The sequence below is a fragment of the Chiloscyllium punctatum genome, chromosome 15, assembly GCF_047496795.1.
Source record: "Chiloscyllium punctatum isolate Juve2018m chromosome 15, sChiPun1.3, whole genome shotgun sequence".
Taxonomy (NCBI): Eukaryota; Metazoa; Chordata; class Chondrichthyes; order Orectolobiformes; family Hemiscylliidae; genus Chiloscyllium; species Chiloscyllium punctatum.
In genome coordinates, this window is record NC_092753.1 from 5,213,249 (window position 1) to 5,234,257 (window position 21,009).

Here is a 21,009-nt window from a genome sequence, read left to right on the forward strand (position 1 = left end):
TCTTGCTGGAGCTATTATACATCTGCTTAAATGTGATCTGCTTTAAGTAACCTTTTCAGCATTTTATCCCAACGATTCTGGTCTTGGACTAACAGTAACTTCTCATTACAAGAAAATCTAGTCTTTCCAATAGTTTTCCCTTCTCAGGAGCACTGCTCCATACACCTATCCTAATCCAAAGAATGCCCAAACCTTAAAGTAAAGATTCTAGTGCAAAAGTCACCCTGTCTAAGCTTTGCAGTATACCTTAGGGTTAGAAAGACATTTCTGAAGACTCTAACAAACTTTGAGACCCCATTATTTATCTTACCAAACCACAAAACAATCAAGAATAATTAGAAGTCCATTAGTAACACATAGAAACCCTGTTACTCTAAAGCCAGGTCTCAAAAGTCGATTTACAAGAAATCACCGTGGCTGCAGAAACATTTCCAAGTTAATTATCCACATTAGCACATAGAAAACTTACCAGTTACTAGTTCAGAAACCACAAAACCTAAACTTGCAATAAAGAATGTTCACAAATTAAGACAGACATCGCACAGTTTACATTTCAAGGTCATCTTCTGATTGGAATGAGGTAACAAAAGGTGTGCCACGGGGGTCTATGCTGGAACCTCAACTGTTTCCAGTTTATATAAATGATTTGGATGAAGGGACCAAAAGTATGGCTAGTAAATCTGCTTATGATGCAAAGATAGATAGGGAAGTAAGCTGTGGTGATAACATGAGGAGGCTACAAAGGGATACTGATATACAGTTGGTTCTGATATAATGTGATTGTTCCGTTCTTGTGCAATCTCGAGTTATAAGAAAATTGCACCATAGCCACGCCATTTAAACAAATGGGGTCGGAAACACATTATAGTCAATACAGGTAAGGAAAGCTTGCATTCTACAAATAATGGCTGAAATTCTTCAATCACATATAAGCCAATTCCCGCTGAAGAAACGCACATTATACTAGGACCGACTTGTATTAAGTGAGTGGACAAAGATGCGACAAATGGAATATAATGTCGGAAAGTGTAGAATTGTTAATTTTAATAGAAGGAATAAAATAAGTGATCCAAATGGGGAGAGGATGCAGATCTCTGACAGTCAGAAGGATCTGGGCACCATAGAGATGTGCAGCATGGAAACAGACCCTTTGGTCCAACTCGTCCATGCCAACCAGATATCCTACATTAATCTAATCCCATTTGCCAGCACCTGGCCCATATCCCTTTACCCCTTCCTATTCATATACCCATCCAGATGCCTGTTAAATGTTGTAATTGTACCAGCCTCCACCATTTCCATTGCATACACGCAGCACCCACTGCATGAAAAAGTTGCCCATTGCGTCCCTTTAAAATCTTTCTCTTCTCCAACACTTCAAGGAAAATAGCCCCACCCTATTTAGTCTCTCCCTAGAGCTCAAATCCTTCAATCCTGGCAACATCCTTGTAAATCTTTTCTGAACCCTTTCAAGTTTCACAACACCCTTTCTATAGCAGGGAGACCAGAATTGCACGCAATATTCCAAAAAGGGCCTAACCAATGTCCTGTACAGCCACAACATGACCTCCCAACTCCCATACTCAATTGTCTGACCAACAAAGGAAAGCATACCAAACGCCTTCTTCACTATCCTACCCACGACTCCACTTTCAAGGAGCTATGAACCTGCATCCCAGTGTGCCTTTGTTCAGCAATACTCCCCAGGACCTTACCATTAAGTGTATATGTCCTGTCCTGATTTGCCTTTCCAAAGTGCTGCACCTCAAAGTTATTTAAACTAAACTCCATCTGCCGGTCCTCGGCCCATTAGCCCTCTGATCAAGATCCCTTTGTACTCTGAGGTAACCTTCTTCGCTGTCCCACCCTCTGGATGAAAGAGTTGTCCTTTAGGTTCCTTTTAAAACTTTCCCCTTTCACCTTAAACCTATGACCTCTAGTTTTGGACTCCCCTACACTGAGGAAAAGACCTTATTAGCTATTCACCCTATCCATTCTCCTCATGATTTATAAACTTCTATAAGGTCCTCCCTTCACCTTCGATACTCCAGGGAAAATAGCCCCAGCCCATTCAGCCTTTCCCTATAGTTCAAACCCTCCAACTCTGGTGACATCTTTGTAAATCTTTTCTGAACACTTTCAAGTTTTATAGCAGGAAGACCAGTATTGAACGCAATATTCCAAAAGTGGCCCAACCAATGTCCTGTACAGCCTCAACATGACCTCCCAACTCCTGTACTCAATGTACTGACCAATAAAGGAAAGCATACCAAACTCCCCCTTCACTATCCTATCTTCCTACGGCTCCACTTTCAAGGAACTATGAATGTGCACTTCAAGTTCTCCTTGTTCAGCAACACTCCCTAGGACCTTACCATTAAGTGTACAAGTCCTGCCCTGATTTGGCCTTTCCAAAATGCAGCACCTCACATTTATCTAAATTCAACTCCATCTGCCCCTCCTTGGCCCATTAGCCCATCTGATCAAGATCCCGTTGTGCTCTAAGGTGTCCACTATATATCCAATTTTGGTCCTAGTGCGTGAATCACAAAAGGCTAGAAATGTAAGTAGCTGGGAAAGCTGAAGGAATACATGGTTTATCAGAGGGGCAGTGAGTATAAAAGTTAGGAGGTTATGCTTCAGTTATTCAAGGTTGGTTAACTTATTTGAGGAAGGATGGAATTGTGTCAGAGACTGTTCTGATAAGCTCTACCAGGCTAATGCCTGATGAAGGGCTTTTGCCCGAAATGTCAATTCTCCTGCTCCTCGGATGCTGCCTGACCAGCTGTGCTTTTCCAGCACCACACTTTCGACTCTGATCTCCAGCATCTGCAGTCCTCACTTTCCCCTAATACCTGGGCTGGATGGCTGTCTTACAAGGAAGGGTTGAAGCTCTTAAGCTTGTTTTGGCTGGAGTTTTGAAGTATAAGAGGTGACTTGGTTGATATAAGAGTCAACTTGATGGGATAGACGTGGAAAGAGCGTCCTCTTCGATGGGACACTGAGCAATCATTATTTAAAAATCAGCAATTTGCCCAATTAGGACAGAGACCAGGAGAATTTCGTTTAGGAGGGGATTACAAATCTTTGAAACTCTCTTCCTCAAGAAGCAGTGGAGCCAGTCTTTGAATCTTTTTAAAGCAGGGGTAGACTCTTAATGAGCAAATGGATGCAAGGTTATTAGGAATTTTCAATGATCAGACCAACCATGTCTTAGTGAATGGTGGAGGACAGGGACTGAGTTGACACAATGCACTAAACCGGTTCACTAATCGCCCTCAGGCAGTCTGACCTTTGCTCTCCTCCTCAAACAACGCTGCTGAAATAGTTGCTCGTGACTCTCAAGGCCTCGGCAAGCAGAGCCAAGAACAACATCTGTAAACAAAACCAGACCAATGTCACGATGCTGCATGTTTGGTACTGTGTCCCCCTCCTGCCCTCCACCCCGGGTATTCCTCTCCAATGCACCCAGCAGCCGAGGTGACTCACAGCCTTTCTCTCCCAGTTCGCTGGCCTCGGTTCCTGAACCATTTACACCTCGGCTTCTGCAACTCACTGCCGCTGTCACCCAATAGGCACTGCCCAAGGCCAGCTGATGTAAAAGGCTGCCATGGAAACCTGAAGGCCCGACACACAGAGGCCATCGTAATCTCAGTCTGTGTGTGTAAACAGCGCAGTGGAGGGAATTACACCTGGACACCAGCTGCACAGACTGCACTGCAACCTGGAGAGGACTGAACACACCAGTTAAAGCAACGCAGAGAGAGAGAGAGAGAGAGAGAGAGACACACACACACACAGATCGACACATAGAGAGAGACACAGAGAGAGAAAGAGACAGAGAATGGGGAGAGAGAAAGAGAGATAGAAACACAGGGAGAGAGAGACACACTGAAAGAGAGAGACACGGGGAAAGACAAGGAGAGAGAGACACAAAGAGAAAGGGGGAGAGAGAGAGACAGAGAGATTGAGACACAAAGAGAGATGGGATAGAGAAAGACTTATAACCAATTATGTATCTTTTGGAATTGTAGTCAGCAGCACTGAATCTATCAGTTAAGTGGAAGGATGAATATTGGCCATGATGTTGGGAGAATTTCTTTGCATTTAGAATTATAGAGTATAGAAGAGTCCCTTTGGCCCATTGAGTCTATACCTCCAAAACTACACTAAATCGACACTTGTTTCCCTCAGCCTTGAATATTATGACACTATCCCATTGTTTGAAGAGAGAATGACTTGCATTTGTCTAACACCCTCTGCAATCTCAGACCGTTACATTCCATTGCCAATGAGATACTTTCTGAAGCATGGACTCTGTTGTAAGGTACAAAATGCAGCAGCTCATACACGTACAACAAATAACCTTGAGACAGTCTCTTCTAGGTGGAACTATCTCCAAGCTGACGTGCTGCACTGTAGGAGGTGCCAGATTTTGGATGAAATTTTAAACCAAGCTACTATACAAGATTCCAAGGCACTAATTCTAAAACCCAAGTTGCTCCCCTGGTCAAGTGCCCATCCAAGTACAGTAGCACCTCGACATATGAACGACCCCATTCACGAACAAATCGGTTTACGAACAGGATTTTATGTAAAATTTTGCTTCAACGTATGTACGAAATTCAAGGTACGAACGAAGGTATGAACACAAAAAGCCCGCGTGTGACCACGTGGTTTCATTGTTCTGCTTTGCTACGCGCTCGTTGAACGCAAAAGCTCTCGGGCCCCGCGTGATCTCATTCAGTTAGTCTTTGGCACGTGCGCTGTGAACAGCTGTCCAAGCATTCTTACGCTATCCGGACAATGGGAAAAATTGATTCAGTTTGCGAACTTTTCGGTTCGTGAACCGGGTCCCGGAATGGATTAAGTTCATAAGTCGAGGCGCTACTGTACTCAATTTCCCTCTTGGGTAGTACATTCCAGATTCACACCACCCTCTGGGTGAAATGTCTTCTCCTGTAATACCCTCTAAACCTGCCTGTTCACTTTATAATCATGGCCCCTTGTTGCCGACCCTTCAACTAAGAGGAACAGCTGCTTTCTATTCACCCGCTCCTTGTAATCTTATACACATCTATCAGGTTCACCTCCAAACTTCCCTGCTCCAAGGAAAACAACCTGAGCTTATCTAGCCTCTCTTCATCATTGAAAGGCTCCACTCTGGCAACATCCTGGTGAAGCTCCTCAGCACCCACTGCATACAATCAAATCCTTCCTAAAGTGGGGGGGCCAGATCTGCACACAATACTCTAGCTGTGGCCTAACCAAAATTCTGCACAGCTCAAATCTGACCTCCCTGTTCGTACAATCTACACATTGACTGATAAAGGCTCTGCCTGTTTTCCTAACCACCCTATTAACCTGTCCTTCAGGGATTTGTGGACAAGCATCACATGATCCTTCTCTTCCTCTGAGCTTCCTCGTGTCCTGTCTTTCAGTGAGTGCTCCCTCGATGTGTTTACTTCTTCCAGAGGGCTCCGCCTTACCCTTCCACAAACTGGAAGCAAGTCTTTCCCAAGTATGAGATGAAGTGGGGGAAACCCAGCTTTCCCTTCAGGGTTCAGTTTTAGACATTAAGAGACAGCCTCTCGCTTCACATTTTGAAGGTCAACTTGAAAGAGCAGACATAGTATCAGCTGAACATCCCACTGAAGGACCTGGTATCTCTGTCAGTGCAGCACTCCCTCAGTACTGCACTACAGCATTGTCCTTGCTTATCTTTATTAGTTAAATCTATTAGTTTAAAAATTTGTTAAAAGCATCCTGTCAAGGACCATGAACAAGTGATTATCTTTCTTTAAAAAATTGTATTCGATCTCTGCCAGCTCATCGCCTGGAAATTGACAGAATATTGACAGGCTGATGAGAGAATGACCGGGGTAGCTCCCTATTTTCCACCCCTTTCTCCACGATCGGAGGCTCTCTTCCAGCACCGTGCATCGAAGAAATTATTGAACTGCCAGACCAGAATGTGTTGTCTGTCATTGCAGGTGCACTGGAGTATTCAATGACTACGATGCACAAAGTTGGGTGAAACACTGTTCAACTTGCCACTATTGTTGGATCACAAGACTATCAATACCACTCTCTTAGAAGTCTTGCAGTGTGTCATTTGGCAGTAGGCAGCAGGTCAGAGATGAGAACATACCTGCGAGCTACATGCTGCACTGTAGGGGGTGCCAGCTTTTGGATGAGATTTTAAACCAAGGTACTTGAAAAGATTCCAAGGCACTAATTCTAAAACCAAACTTGTTCCCCTGGTGAATATTTCTACTTCTCAAAACTCCTCGAAGAGTCTGTCTCAAACTTATTTGCTGTATCCATATGGGCTGCTGCATTTTGTACCTTACAACAGAGTCTATGCTTCAGAAAGTATCTCACTGGCTATGGAATGTAATGACCTGAGATTGCAGAGGGTGCTAGACAAATGCAAGTCATTCTCTCTTCAAACAATGTGACAGTGTCAACATCACGGAAATCTTTTGCTCTGGTTCATAGAATCATACAATCCCAACAGTGTGAGAAAAGGCCATTCAGCCCATCAAGTCTGCACCCAACCTCTGAACAGCACTCCACCCTATTCCTGTAACCCTGCATTTCCTATGGCTAATCCACCTAACCTGCACATCATTGGACTGTGGGAGGAAATCAGAGCACCTGGAGAAAACCCTCACAGACATGGGGAGAATGTGCAAATTCCACACAAAGTCACTCAAGGCTGGAATCAAACCCAGGACTCTGGCACTGTGAGGCAGCAGTGCTAACCACTAGGGCACCATGCCAGTCCTCAGATACTTTCTAAGACTGCAATCTGAACACAAGCTGAGGCATTTCTGTAAACAGAAGGGGTGAAGTGTGACTTCTGAGTGAAGAAAGATCTCTGCAACAGCCTCAGGGTCAGGGGCTCAGCTCATACTTATGCGTAGGTTAACAGAAATTAAAAGTGCTGACCTAGCAAGGTCACACAAAGCTGCTTTGTAAACACACTAAGTACTTGTCTCCACCTCCAACCCACAATCTGCTCCACCTCTTTCTCAAACCATGATAATGGCTGCTTTCCAAATCAATGCGATCACAAGCTGACCCATGGGCTGCAATAGATCATGTTCCATCCAGGGAAGGGGGAAGTATAAATCCTCAATCCCTCCCTCCGCTCACTCCAAACACCATCTGCACAAGCTCCTGTTCCATGTAACCGATCCAGTCCTCACTTATCCTGGTGAGCTGTCCCTGTCTTTTAATGTGCGACAGACCAGCCTGTGCACAGAAAAATGTGATCTGCCCTTCACTTTTAACATGCGAGAGAACAGCTGGTGCACAGAACAAAACTAAAAGCCCAATGCTGTTTAGCAACGTCAAGGCACTTGAGAGTAACCACTGGGACTCCCACTGACACCTTCTCAGGTCTTAACTCATTCTTTCTCAATTTGTAGCCTTGTTACCACTGGCTGTTCAGAGGAATTCACTTCATCCAGTTGGTGGCTATTTGCTGACCGCTTGCAAAGCTTCACTCAGCTGTCGTCCTTGGGCAGTTCCAGAATTGGCTGCTCTGAAATCACTCTCTCACACATGGCACGCCTCAGCTGCCTCTGTTCAAATGTCGGCTGTAGCTAAATTGGTAACACCCCTGTCTATGAACAAGATAGGTCAAGACTCCCGGGAGCTGAAAATTACATCCACACCGATAGGGTCAGCACAATATTGAGGGAGGGCTGCACGGCCTCCAATACCACCTTTCACACGAGAGGTTAAAATTTGCATTTGTCCTCTTGGATATTCCAAAGGAAAACAGGGGAGATCTTTTGAAGTCTGAGATAAAATATATCTATCAAGGAACATCACTGAAAACAGGTGATCTAGTCATTACCCTTAGTGTTGGGTAATGTTGGATGATGCTGAGCAAAGTGGCTCCATCACAACACTACCATTAACTATAACAAGCACAAACAAGGTCTCCAAATTAGATAGACCTGAGAACCTGGGGGACACTACTCTACTCTCCCTCTGCCTGTCCTGATCTCAATCCTTGCCCCAGCTAAATTCAGCACATGACAGGCTTCAGGCCTGGTCTAGCCCTCAGTACGATGTCCACGACCATGCTGCTGCACTAAGCTGGAAGCGTAGCCCTATCTGTTGTTCTAAACGGCTCCACCTTTGGGGGCAGGTTGGGGTAAAAAGGCAAACCATCTTCAATTGATCTGAATGTTGGGTGGACAGTACAGTTCCCTTCCCAGCAGATGGTGACATGCAAGCTGTGGTACAGGAGCTCCCCCTGAAGGCCGGCAGAAGTCATTGGAGCTGAAAGCATTCACCATTCCCTCCCCCATGCTAGGCATCAACAGTAAGGAACAATTGGAATTAAAGAATAACCAAGAGCACTGCGGATGATAGAAATGGGAAACACAGACAAAAATTGCTGGAGAAGCTCAGTAGCTCTGGCAGCATCGGCAGGAAGAAATCAGAGTTAATGTTTCGAGGAAGGGTCAACTCTGATTTAGTCATAGAGATGTACAGCACGGAAATAGACTCTTCGGTCCAACTCGTCCATGTCTACCAGATATCCTAACCTATTCTAGTCGCACTTGCCAGCACCCAGTCCATATCCCTCCAAAACCTTCCTGTTCATCCAGATGCTTTTTAAATGTTGCAATTGTACCAGCCCGGCAGCTCATTCCATAAACGCACCATCCTCTATGTGAAAATATTGTCCCTTAGGTCCGTTTTAAATTTTTCCCCTCTCACCCTAAACTTATGCCCTCTGGTTCTGGACTCCTCCAATTCAGGGAAAAGACCTTGTGTACTTATCCTATTCATGCCCCTCATGATTTTATAAACCTCTAAAAGGTCACCCCTCAGCCTCCGACGCCCCAGGGAAAACTGCCCCAGCCCGTTCAGCCTCTCCCTGTAGCTCAAATCCTCCAAACCTGGCAACATCCTTTTACATCTCCGAAAGTGGCCTAACCAATGTCCTGTACAGCCGTAACATGACCTCCCGACTCCTGTACCCAATACTCTGACCAATAAAGGAAAGCATACCAAACACCGCCTCACTATCCTATCTCCCTGCGACTCCCCTTTCAAGGAGCTACGAACCTGCACTCCAAGGTCTCTTTGTTCAGCAACACTCCCCAAGACCTTACCATTAAGTGTATAAGTCCTGCTAAGATTTGTTTTCCCAAAATGCAGCACCTCACATTTATCTAAATTCAACTCCATCTGCCACTCCTCAGCCCATTGGCCCATCTGAACAAGATCCTGTTGTAATCTGAAGTAACCTCCTTTGCTATCCACTACACCTCCAATTTTGGTGTCATCTGCAAACTTACTAACTATACCTCCTATGTTCAGATCCAAATCAATTACAAAAATGATGAAAAGTAGAGGACCCAGCACCGATCCTTGTGGCACTCCACTGATTACAGGCCTCCAGTCTGAAAAACAACCCTCCACCACCACCCTCTGTCTTCTACCTTTGAGCCAGTTCTCTATCCAAATGGCTAGTTGCCCTGGTATTCCATGAGATATAATCTTATTAGCCAGTATCCCATGAGGAACCTTGTCGAACGCCTTTCTGAAGTCCATATAGATCATGTCCACCACTCTGCCCTCTTTGTTACTTCTTCAAAAAACTCAATCAACTTTATGAGACATGATTTCCCACACACAAAGCCACGCTCTATCCCTTAATCATTCCTTGCCTTTCCAAATTTGTGTAAATCCTGTCCCTCAGGATTCCCTCTAACAACTTGCCCACCACTGACATCAGGCTCTGGTCTATAGTTCCCTGGCTTCTCCTTACCACCTTTCTTAAATAGCGGCACCACGTTAACCAACCTCCAGTCTTCCGACACCTCACCTGTGACTATCAATGATACAAATATCTCAGCAAGGGGCCCAGCAATCACTTCCCTAGCTTCCGACAACACCCAGTCCATATCCCTCCAAAACCCAGGATGATACCCAGGCTTGGGCTGATAGCTGCCAAGGTAAATTCCCAGTACACAAGTTCCGAGCAACAATCCTCTCTGAAAAAGGGAATCACCCCTTAAATTCAGTGGCATCACCACTACTGAATTCCCCCACTATCAACACCTTACAATCAACCAGAATCTCAACTAGACCAACCATCGAAATACTGTGAGAACAAGGGCTGGATATTCTGCATTGAATTCAGGATTCTGATGGAATACTCCCCACCAGCATTCAAGAAACTCAACAACATCCAAAAAGCATCCCCTCTAGATTGGCACCCTATCCCCACCTTCAACATTGACACCCTTCACCATGACGCACAATGTTTACCAGATACATTGCATTGAATTACCCAGGCTCCTCCAACAGCACCACCCATGACCTCTATCGCCTTGAAGGATATGGCAGCCAATGCGTGGGGCCCCAAGTTCCTCTCCAAGTAGATGACCATTGCATCACTGTCGTTAGGTCATGATCCTTGATCTCCCTTCCTAATGGCAGTTCACCAAGGTCAACCAGGACTAGGCTGACCTAGCCAGTGACACCCACATCTCAAATTGTACTGACATAATTAACAAAAACACCTCATAACGTCTCTGCGAAGCACCTTACCATGTAATAGCTGCTGCGCAAATGCTGTTGCTGTTATCAACACAAAACCAGATGTAGCTCACAGGCATGGGGGTGGGGTCTAACATCCTCCTTGTTATGACTGAATGTGTTTCACAATTAAACACTCAGCTTCCAGCATCCAAACCTTCAGCGCTAACAATCAGACCACATGCCATCTGTCCTTGAAAGGAATTTTCCTAATGCAGTTAATCGCCCAAGAGCAATGACTGCCGTCAACAGTCCCCAGATAGGAATTTCCAACTTTCCCCTTGCTTCGGCGGCAGCTACAGCACATTAATCTGATATTCCAATTCGCATTCCTTCATGCTGATTGGTTCAACTCCACAAAACATCCTTCGTCAAAGGATTTCACACCAAGGGTTAAACTGACAGACTCCACGTCCCAGAGATCTGGTTCAGGCGGTGAATGTGATCTCACATTTTGTCGGACTGGAGAGGGGGTGCATAGTCCCTTGAAAGTGGCGTGACAGGTAGGCAGGCTGGTGAAGGTGGCATTTGGCACACTTGCCTTCATTGGTCAGTGCATTGAGCACAGGAGTTGGGATGTCATATTTGGACAGTACAGGTCATTAGCGAGGCCACTTTCGGAATTCCGGCTCCCTGCTGAAGGATGTTGTGAAACTTTAGAGGGTTCAGAAAAGATCTACAAGGATGTTGCCAGGGTTGGAGGATCTGAGCTATAGGGAGAGGCTGAACAGGCTGGGGCTGTTTTCCCTGGAGCACCAAAGGCTGAGGGGTGACCTTAAAGAGGTTAATAAAATTGTGAGGGACATGGATAGGGTAACTAGACGAGATCTTTTCCCTGGGGTGGGGGAATCCAATACTGGAAGACATAAGTTTAAGGGGAGAGGGGAAAGATATAAAAGAGACCTAAGAGGCAAGTTTTTCATGCAGAGGGTGGTAGGTGTATGGAATGAGCTGCCAGAGTAAGTGGTGGAGGCTGGTACAACTATGAAGTTTAAAAGGCATCTGGATGAGGATATGAATAGGAAGGGATAAGGGCCGAATGCTGGCAAATGGGATGATTGTGGTAGCTGGTTGGTACGGACAAGTTAGACCGAAGGGTCTGTTTCTGAGCTGTGTGATGCTATGACTGGAAGCTGAAAGGCACCTATTATTTTGTAAAAGGATATATTCTGAATCAGAAATACAAGATCTGTTTGTACTAACAAATGGACACAGACACAAATTAATAGGAACAAGGACGTTTAACTTTTCTGCATGGATTCCAAGATTTAGCAACTTGCATTTATACAGCACCTTGCATGTAGCAAAGCATGGGACATCATGGGAAAATAATCAGACAAAGGAACGTACGCTAAGCTAAATGTTGAGAAATTAGGGGAGGTGATCAAAAACTTGTCCAAAGACACAGATTTTAAAGAGCATCTTATGGAAGGAGCCAGAGAGAAAGGCACAGAGGTTTAGACTAACAAATTCCAGGAGTTAGGGTCCTACTGGCAAGGCCAATACATCAGGGGATGCTCAGGTGGAGAGCGGCAGAGGTCTCAAAGGCTTGTGGGGCTCAGAAGGTGAAAGCAACAGGGCAGATTTGAATACAATTCTAAAATTGAAAGATGGAAGGCCAGTCAGGTGAACATTAGAAGAGAAGGTTACAAAACCTGGATTGAACCGCTCTTCACTGATGTTTTTGCCCCTGTCCTGACAGGGTCCCTGTGCTAAATTCCATCATGAAAACCCAAGGAGACACTCAGGCAACTGCACAAGAATGCCAACACCTATTCCTGATTGGAGCACTTAGTTTAAAACTCCAGGAAAGATTCTAACAGCAGCAGGCTGTTACAGAGGGAGGGCCACATTGAACTCTCCTTCATTTTTTTTTTATTTGAGAGTGAGTTATATCAATGAGAAAATTCCGTTGCTTGTTCGTACAGCGCTTGGGTATTACTGCAAGTAAAAGAACTCAGCTTTTGTCTTACACTTGTCAGGACAGAATCACAAGAATACCAAATCTCAAAATAATTTATACCACACGATAATGAGCAAAAATGTTGCCTGGGGCTCTGCACCAAGGAATAGTTAATTGCCAAGCTTTTCTCTAAAGTCAAGTTGGCTTTGATTGATAATGGCATTGCCAGGGGTAATGTGCCGGGGAATGGCTGTTCCCTCCCCAAGCTTTGTTTAATTAAAAACGACGTAAATGTGTCCTTTCTGTTGCAAAGGGTCAGATCCTGTCGATGAATGCATGTACCTTCATTCAGCATGCAGGAGTCACACTGGGAGCCAGAATGCTGTTATTGCAATCCAGTTGGGATTGTTTAATGAGTGCTGTCCACCATTTGTGCAGGCTGATCGACTACGATCAGGATCCTGCCTGTTGCGAACAGCCAAAGGGATGTGCTGGTTGATACAGTCAGTCAGTCATTAGGGCGTATGGCATCACACCAGCACTGAAATTCACATACTATATTACTCATTTGCAACTTCTTTGCCTTGACTGTACTATCCAGTTATTGGAGAATAACATTTGCATTGCTACTAAACAAAAGCAACATGAAACAGCCAGCTTTATCTGTTGTTGGAATATTTGAGCCACTTTGCCATTGCCGGATAATCTGAACACAACATTGGGGTACAGCCACATTCCCTGCAGCAATGTCTTGAAAACCAGCTTCAACTTGCTCGCTTTGAAATTCAGCAAATGTTTGGGCCTAAGCCACCCCCAACGCGACATCACGATGCACTGGAGTTCACTTACAAAGCAAAGCAATCATCAGCCTTGTCTCGTGCAGTATAAAATGTCTTGCTCCTTCGGAGTTGGTATTCTTATCATTCTGTCCTGATGGGTGACAAGGATGTCTCTTTTGTGAGAATCCTATTTCTTCAATCGACCACAGAACATTACAATGCAGTACAGGCCCTTCGGCCCTGGATGTTGTGCTGACCTGTGGAACCAATCTGAAGCCTACCTATCCTACACTATTCCATTTTCATCCATATGTTTATCCAATGACCATTCAAATGTCCTTAAGGATGGTGAGTCTATTACTGTTGCAGGCAGTGCGTTCCACGCCCCTTTTACTCTCTGACTAAAGAAACTACCTCTGACATCTGTCCAATATGGGCAGCACGGTGTCTCAGTGGCTAGCACTGATGTCTCACAGTGTCAGGGACCCGGGTTCGATTCCAGCCTCGGGCGACTATCAGTGTGGAGTTTGCACATTCTTCCCACGTCTGCGTGGGTTTCCTCTGGGTGCTCCAGTTTCCTCCCACAGTCTAAAGATGTGCAGGTCAGGTGAATTGGCCATGCTAAAATTGTCCATAGTGTTAGGTGCATTAGTCAGAGGGAAATGGATCTGGGTGGGTTACTGTTCGGAGGGTCAGTGTGGACTGGTTGAGCTGAAGGGCCTGTTTCCACACTGTAGGGATTTTAATCTAAATCCATCGCCCCTCAAGTTAAAGCTACGTCCACTCGTGCTCACCATCACTATCCGAGGAAAAAGGCTCTCACTGTCCACCCTATCTAACCCTCTGATTATCTTAATTGAGACATATAAGTCACCTCTCAACCTTCCTCTCTCTAACAAAAACAGCCTCAGTTCCCTCAGCCTTTCCTCATAAGACCTTCCCTCCATACCAGGCCACATCCTGGTAAATCTCCTCTGAATCCTTTCCAAAGCTTCCACATCCTTCCTATAATACATTGACCAGATCTGTACGCAATACTCCAAGTGCAGCTGCACCAGAGTTTTGTACAGCTGCAGAATGACCTCATGGCTCCGAAACTCAATTCCTTTACCAATAAAAGCTAACACACCGCATGCCTTCTTAATAACCCTGTCAACCTGGGCGGCAACTTTCAGGGATCGATGTACATGGACACAGAGATCTCTCTGCTCATCTACACTACCAAGAATTTTACCGCTACCCCAGTACTCTTTATTCCTGTTACTCCTTCCAAAGTGAATCACCTCACATTTGTGGTACACCACTAGTAACATATCCAACCACCAGCACCCTGCCTTCTTTCAGCTAGCCAATTTCGGATCCGAACCGTTAAATCACTCTCAAACCCATGCCTCTGTATTTTGTGCAATAGCCTACCATGGGGAACCTTATCGAACTCCTTGCTGGAATCCATATACACCACATCTACCGCTTTACCCTCATCCACCTGTTTGGTCACCTTCTCAAAGAACTCAATAAGGTTTGTGAGGCACGAACTACCCTTCACAAAACCGTGTTGACTATCCCTAGTCAACTTATTCCTCACGAGATGATTATGAGTCCTATATCTTATAACCTTTTCCAACACTTTGCCCACAACTGAAGTAAGGTCTATAATTACCAGAGTTGTCTCTACTCCCCTTCTTGAACAATGATGACATAAAGATCAAAGCCAAAGGCTCTCCAATCTCCTCCCTGGATTCCGAGAGAATCCGAGAATAAATCCCATCTGGCTCAGGGAACTTTTCTATTTTCACACCTTCCAGAATTCCATTGCAACAACAACTTGCAATGACAGAGCACCTTTAGCACAGCAAGGCGTTTGCAGGGAATGTGAAACAGACACAACTTGATGCAAGGCACCTGACGGGATGTTACAACAGGTCGGCAAAGGCTGGGTGGGTTTTAGTAACACCGAGGTGCGAAGTGGGATAGAGGGCGAGGGATGTTTTGGGAGGGAGGTACCTGTCCAGGCAGCTGAAGGCTTGCCCAGTGATACTGCAACAATTAAAACTGGGGATGTGCAAAGTGCTGAAAATGTAGGAATTCGGCAATCTTGGAGAACGTTCCAAAGACAGGGAGGAATATGAATCCCATGATGGAACTGCAATATTTCTAAACTGGGAACACAGAGGAGAGAGGGTGAGTGGGAATGAGTACAAGTCAGGATCCAAGAACACAGAGAAATGCCATCACCGTCGATTGCCAATGTGCCAGCCTTGGGCAACTTCAAAAATTACAACCCTGACGTTACATTGCTTTCTTCTGTAAAGGAAGGTTAAGCAACTGTGTACAAATCCCAGCGCCTACGCACCTCAGTCCCTTTCCCCAATGGTGCATTCTCCTGCAGGAGCAGACATCACTGCCTAGTACCGATAGCAGCCCAAGATGTCGCAAAGCACCTCACACCCAACGGAACCCATTTCCAAACACAGCCCGTTTCTGAACTCTGGGAGCTGCTGCAGAACAGTTGCTCCACAAGCTGTCACCCAATCGCTGACCAGATCGTGTGCTTGTTCAGTGAAATTGTTCCAAGAATAAATATCGTGGGGAATGGTCCTGCTCTTCAAATGGGGCCCTCACATCGCCCTGACAGGGAAAGGTGGGAATCAGTTTAGTATCTCAACCACAACACATTTCCTCAGACAGCACTGCAGTGCGGGCCAAGTCTGCAGTGGGTCTGCTATCCACAGACGTCTGCTTCGAAGGCACACTGTGGCTCCTGGACAAATGTTGAAAGGGACAGGGAGGGGGACGGACAGGGAGGGGGACGGACAGAGAGGGGGACAGAGGGAGCACAAATAGGGACAGAGAGGGAGCATAGACCAGGACAGAGAGGGGGACAGACAGAGAGGGGGACAGATAGGGAGCACAAACAGGGACAGAGAAGGGGACAGACAGAGAGGGGGACACACAGGGAGCACAGATAGGGACAGAGAGGGGGACACAGACAGGGACAGAGAGGGGGACAGACAGGGAGCACAGACAGGGACAGAGAGGGGGACAGACAGGGAGCACAGATAGGGACAGAGAGGGGGACACAGACAGGGACAGAGAGGGGGACAGACAGGGAGCACAGATAGGTACAGAGAGGGGGACACAGACAGGGACAGAGAGGGGGACAGACAGGGATCACAGATAGGGACAGAGAGGGGGACAGACAGGGAGCACAGATAGGGACAGAGAGGGGGACACAGACAGGGACAGAGAGGGGGACACAGACAGGGACAGAGAGGGGGACAGACAGGGTGCACAGATAGGGACAGAGAGGGGGAACAGATAGGGCAGGGGCACAGACAAGGACAGACAGAAAGCCGAGGGCCATGTTTAAAGATTCTGCCCTGTACGTTACCCTGAAAACTATGAGGCCAATAATATTGAGGTGAATGTAGTTCACCAGAATGTTTACAAATCTTCAATCCTATGCCTTTCCATCTTATAAGAATGGTGGGTGGGCAGGTGCATGGGATCGATATTTGGACAACATTTTTCTTTTATTGCAAAAATATACTGTACTTCATTCCTAAAAACTATCTATAAGTACAATCAAAGCATTCTCGAGCTGTTCCATAGAGTCCTTGCAGAGTTAAAACAGAAGCACAAATGACACATGAGAGACTCAAATCCCAAAGAGCTACCATACAGTTGCAAAAAGAAAGGCATTTATAATTCATGCAAGAAAAATATTTTCATACATTTTCAGGCAATGGGGGATGTGGGGTGGGGTCAGAGAACTGATCGGACCCTCGTTATATTTTGGCAGAAGTCTCTCAGACTGTGATCTTTCCCCACTGCACCCTGATGGCAGCTGCCCCAAGATTCAGTGCATCCCTCAGCACATCGGCCTTGACCTTGGAATGTGCTGGTCTGCAACACTCAGTGGAGATGAACTCCTCGTTTTGAAAAGCCAAAGAGTGACTTTCACAGAGTTGGTGGTCCTCTAGGCGCAGTCAATGTTTGTCTGTGTGCGCGTCCTGGGGAACAGCCTTAGAGCAGAGTCCTGGCTCATGGAGCTGCTTGGGATGAATCTCGACAAGAAGGCACATTCTAGGGGATGTGTGACAGCGCCTGTGCTGGTGAAGAGACTATGAGGGCTGCGTTCGATGGTGAAGCATATATGAAGGATCTAATAGATAGTGACCTTCTCCCCACGAGCCAAGATACGTGTTGGTGCTTGTTGGAAAGTTCTAGTGATGAGGCATTCTGCCGAATGACTTTGACAGTCCGCTCAGGGAATCACCCGACAGGATCCACCATCTCCTTTTCCTGCAGAGTCTCCAGGACCCTTTGAGCTGACCACTTCCTGATGGACTGGTCATCAACCTTCACATATTTCTCTACAAGGGACTGAGGATATGAAACAGTCCAATTACTTGGAGCATTCCACAGCAACAGGCCAGTCCCATCCTTTATAACACTGGGGACAGTAGAACCTCGTTGTGTAGTGACACTTGGTGTTTGCATACTGAGGGTTGATGCACAGTTTGATGCAGCTGCACACAAAAGTGGTCATCAGGAGGAGGGCGGTGTTGGATATGTCTTTCTTCCCCTTATCCAGAGTTTTGTACATGGTGTCCCTGTGTCCACGGTCCATTGTTGACCTTCAGATGAAGTGGAAGATGGCTTGGGTGACTGTAGTGGCACAAGTTTGGGGAAAGGACTAGAACAACAGAGAGTGCCTCACACCTGAAGACCAGGTTTTTACTGGCAATGGAGAGGGCAAGGTGCTCCCATCTGCCCAGTTTTCGGCCTCACCTTGGTGATTCACTCCTCCCAGGTTTTGGCACATGCCCCGGCCCCTCCAAACCACATCCACAGCACTTTGAGGTAATCTGCCTTGATGGTAAAGGAGATAACGGGTTAGTCCTCAATGACGTCACCCATGTACAGGCTTTGATCTGCAGGCCTCTGCTGCCTGGAATAGGCATCTCTCTCAAGTTTTCATCCTTTCTGATAGAGTCTTTTGCAGAGTCTATTACAACACACAAGCAAGGCAGGAGAGAGAGGGCGGTCCTGCCCGACTTCGGATCTGCTTGGGAAGCTTTCTGATTCCCACACAAGGATTAAGACTGCACAAACTGTTGGCCATAGAGTCCTAGAGATGAACAGTATGGAAACAGACCCTTCAGTCCAACCCGTCCATGCCGACCAGATATCCCAACCCAATTTAGTCCCACGTGCCAGCACCCGGCCCATATCCCTCCAAACCCTTCCTATTCATATACCTATCAAAATGCCTTTTAAATGTACCAATAGTACCAGCCTCCACCACTTCCTCTGGCAGCTCATTCCATACATGTACCACCCTCAGTGTGAAAAGGTTGCCCCTTAGGTCTCTTTATATCTTTCCCCTCTCACCCTAAACCTATGCCCTCTAGTTCTGGACTCCCCAACCCCAGGGAAAAGACTTTGTCTATTTATCCTATCTATGCCCCTCATAATTTTGTAAACCTCTATAAGGTCGCCCCTCAGCCTCTGACGCTCCAGAGAAAACAGCCCCAGCCTGTTCAGTCTCTCCCTATAGCTCAAATCCTCCAACCCTGGCAACATCCTTGTAACTCTTTTCTGAACCCTTTCAAGTTTCACAACATCTTTCCGATAGGAAGGAGACCAGAATTGCACACAATATTCCAACAATGGCCTAACCAATGTCCTATACAGCCGCAACATGACCTCCCAACTCCTATACTCAATACTCTGACCAATAAAGGAAAGCATACCAAACACCTTCTTCACTATCCTATCTACCTGCAACTCCACTTTCAAGGAGCTATGAACCTGCACTCCAAGGTCTCTTTGTTCAGCAACACTCCCGAGGACCTTATCATTAAGTGTAGAAGTCCTGCTAAGATTTGCTTTTCCAAAATGCAGCACCTCGCATTTATCTGAATTAAACTCCATCTGCCACTTCTCAGCCCATTGGCCCATCTGGTCCAGATCCTGTTGTAATCTGAGGTAACCCTCCTCACTGTCCACGACACCTCCAATTTTGGTGTCATCTGCAAACTTACTAAAATTACCTCTTATGCTCACATCCAAATCATTTATGTAAATGACAAAAAGTAGAGGAGCGATCCTTGTGGCACTCCACTGGTCAGAGGCCTCCAGTCTGAAAAACAACCCTCCACCACCACCCTCTGTCTTCTACCTTTGAGCCAGTTCTGTATCCAAAAGGCTAGTTCTCCCTATATTCCATGAGATCTAACCTTGCTAATCAGGCTCCTATGGGGAACCTTGTCGAACGCCTTACTGAAGTCCATATAGATCACATCTATTGCTCTGCCCTCTGCCCTCATCAATCTCTTTGTTACTTCTTCAAAAAACTCAATCAAGTTTGTGAGATATGATTTCCCATGCACAAAGCCATGTTGACTATCCCTAATCAGTCCTTGCCTTTCCAAACACACGTACATCCTGTCCCTCAGGATTCCCTCCAACAACTTGCCCACCACCGAGGTCAGGTTCACTGGTCTATAGTTCCCTGGCTTGTCTTTACCGCCCTTCTTCAACATTGGCACCACGTTTGCCAACCTCCAGTTTTCCGGCATCTCACCTGGGACTACCAATTATACAAATATCTCAGCAAGAGGCCCAGCAATCACTTCTCTGGCTTCCCACAGAGTTCTAGGGTACACCTGATCAGGTCCTGGGGATTTATCCACCTTTAACCATTTCAAGACATCCAGCACTTCCTCCTCTGTAATCTGGACATTTTGCAAGGTGTCACCATCTATTTCCCTACAGTCTATATCTTCCATATCCTTTTCCACAGTAAATACTGATGCAAAATATTCATTTAGTATCTCCCCCATTTTCTGCGGCTCCACACAAAGGCCGCCTTGCTGATCTTTGAGGGGCCCTATTCTCTCCCTAGTTACCCTTTTGTCCTTAATATTTTTGTAAAAACCCTTTGGATTCTCCTTAATTCTATTTGCCAAAGCTATCTCATGTCCCCTTTTTAACCTCCTGATTTCTCTCTCAAGTATACTCCTACTGCCTTTCTCCTCTCTCAGGATTCCCTCGATCTATCTTGTCTATACCTGACATATGCTTCCTTCTTTTTCTTAACCAAACCCTCAATTTCTTTAGTCATCCAGCATTCCCTATACCTACCAGCCTTCCCTTTCACCCTGACAGGAATATACTTTCTCTGGATTTTCGTTATCTCATTTCTGAAGGCTCCTCATTTTCCAGCCGTCCCTTTACCTGCGAACATCTGCCTCCAATCAGCTTTTGAAATTTCTTGCCTAATACCGTCAAAATGAGTCTTCCTCCAATTTAGAACTTCAACTTTTAGATCTGGTCCATCCTTTTCCATCACTATTTCAAATCTAATAGAATTACGGTTGCTGGCCCCAAAGTGCTCCCCCACTGCCACCTCAGTCACCTGCCCTGCCTGATTTCCCAAGACTAGGTCAAGTTTTGCACCTTCTCTAGTAGGGACATCCACATACTGAATCAGGAAATTGTCTTGTACACACTTAAGAAATTCCTCTGCATCTAAACCCTTGACACTATGGCAGTACCAGTCTATGTTTGGAAAGTTAAAATCTCCTATCTTATTCTTACAGATAGCTGAGATCTCCTTACAAGTTTGTTTCTCAATTTCCCTCTGACTATTGGGGGGTCTATAATACAATCCCAATAAGGTGATCATCCCTTTCTTATTTCTCAGTTCCACCCAAATAACTTCCCTGGATGTATTTCTGGGAA

At 45.8% G+C, this 21,009-nt stretch overlaps 1 protein-coding gene across 5 annotated transcripts in view; it reads right to left on the minus strand.

Annotated features, from left to right (window-relative positions):
* shroom2a (shroom family member 2a) overlaps positions 1-21,009 on the minus strand; it is a 222,176-nt gene that overhangs the window by 81,604 nt on the left and 119,563 nt on the right. Inside the window, exon 1 of one of the 5 annotated variants that reach the window (XM_072584505.1) lies at positions 3,490-3,519. The exons of the other annotated variants lie outside the window; for them this stretch is intronic. The gene's annotated coding sequence lies outside the window, so the exon portion shown is untranslated. Of the gene's footprint in view, positions 1-3,489; positions 3,520-21,009 lie in introns of those variants that run through there. 5 annotated transcript variants of the gene reach the window in all.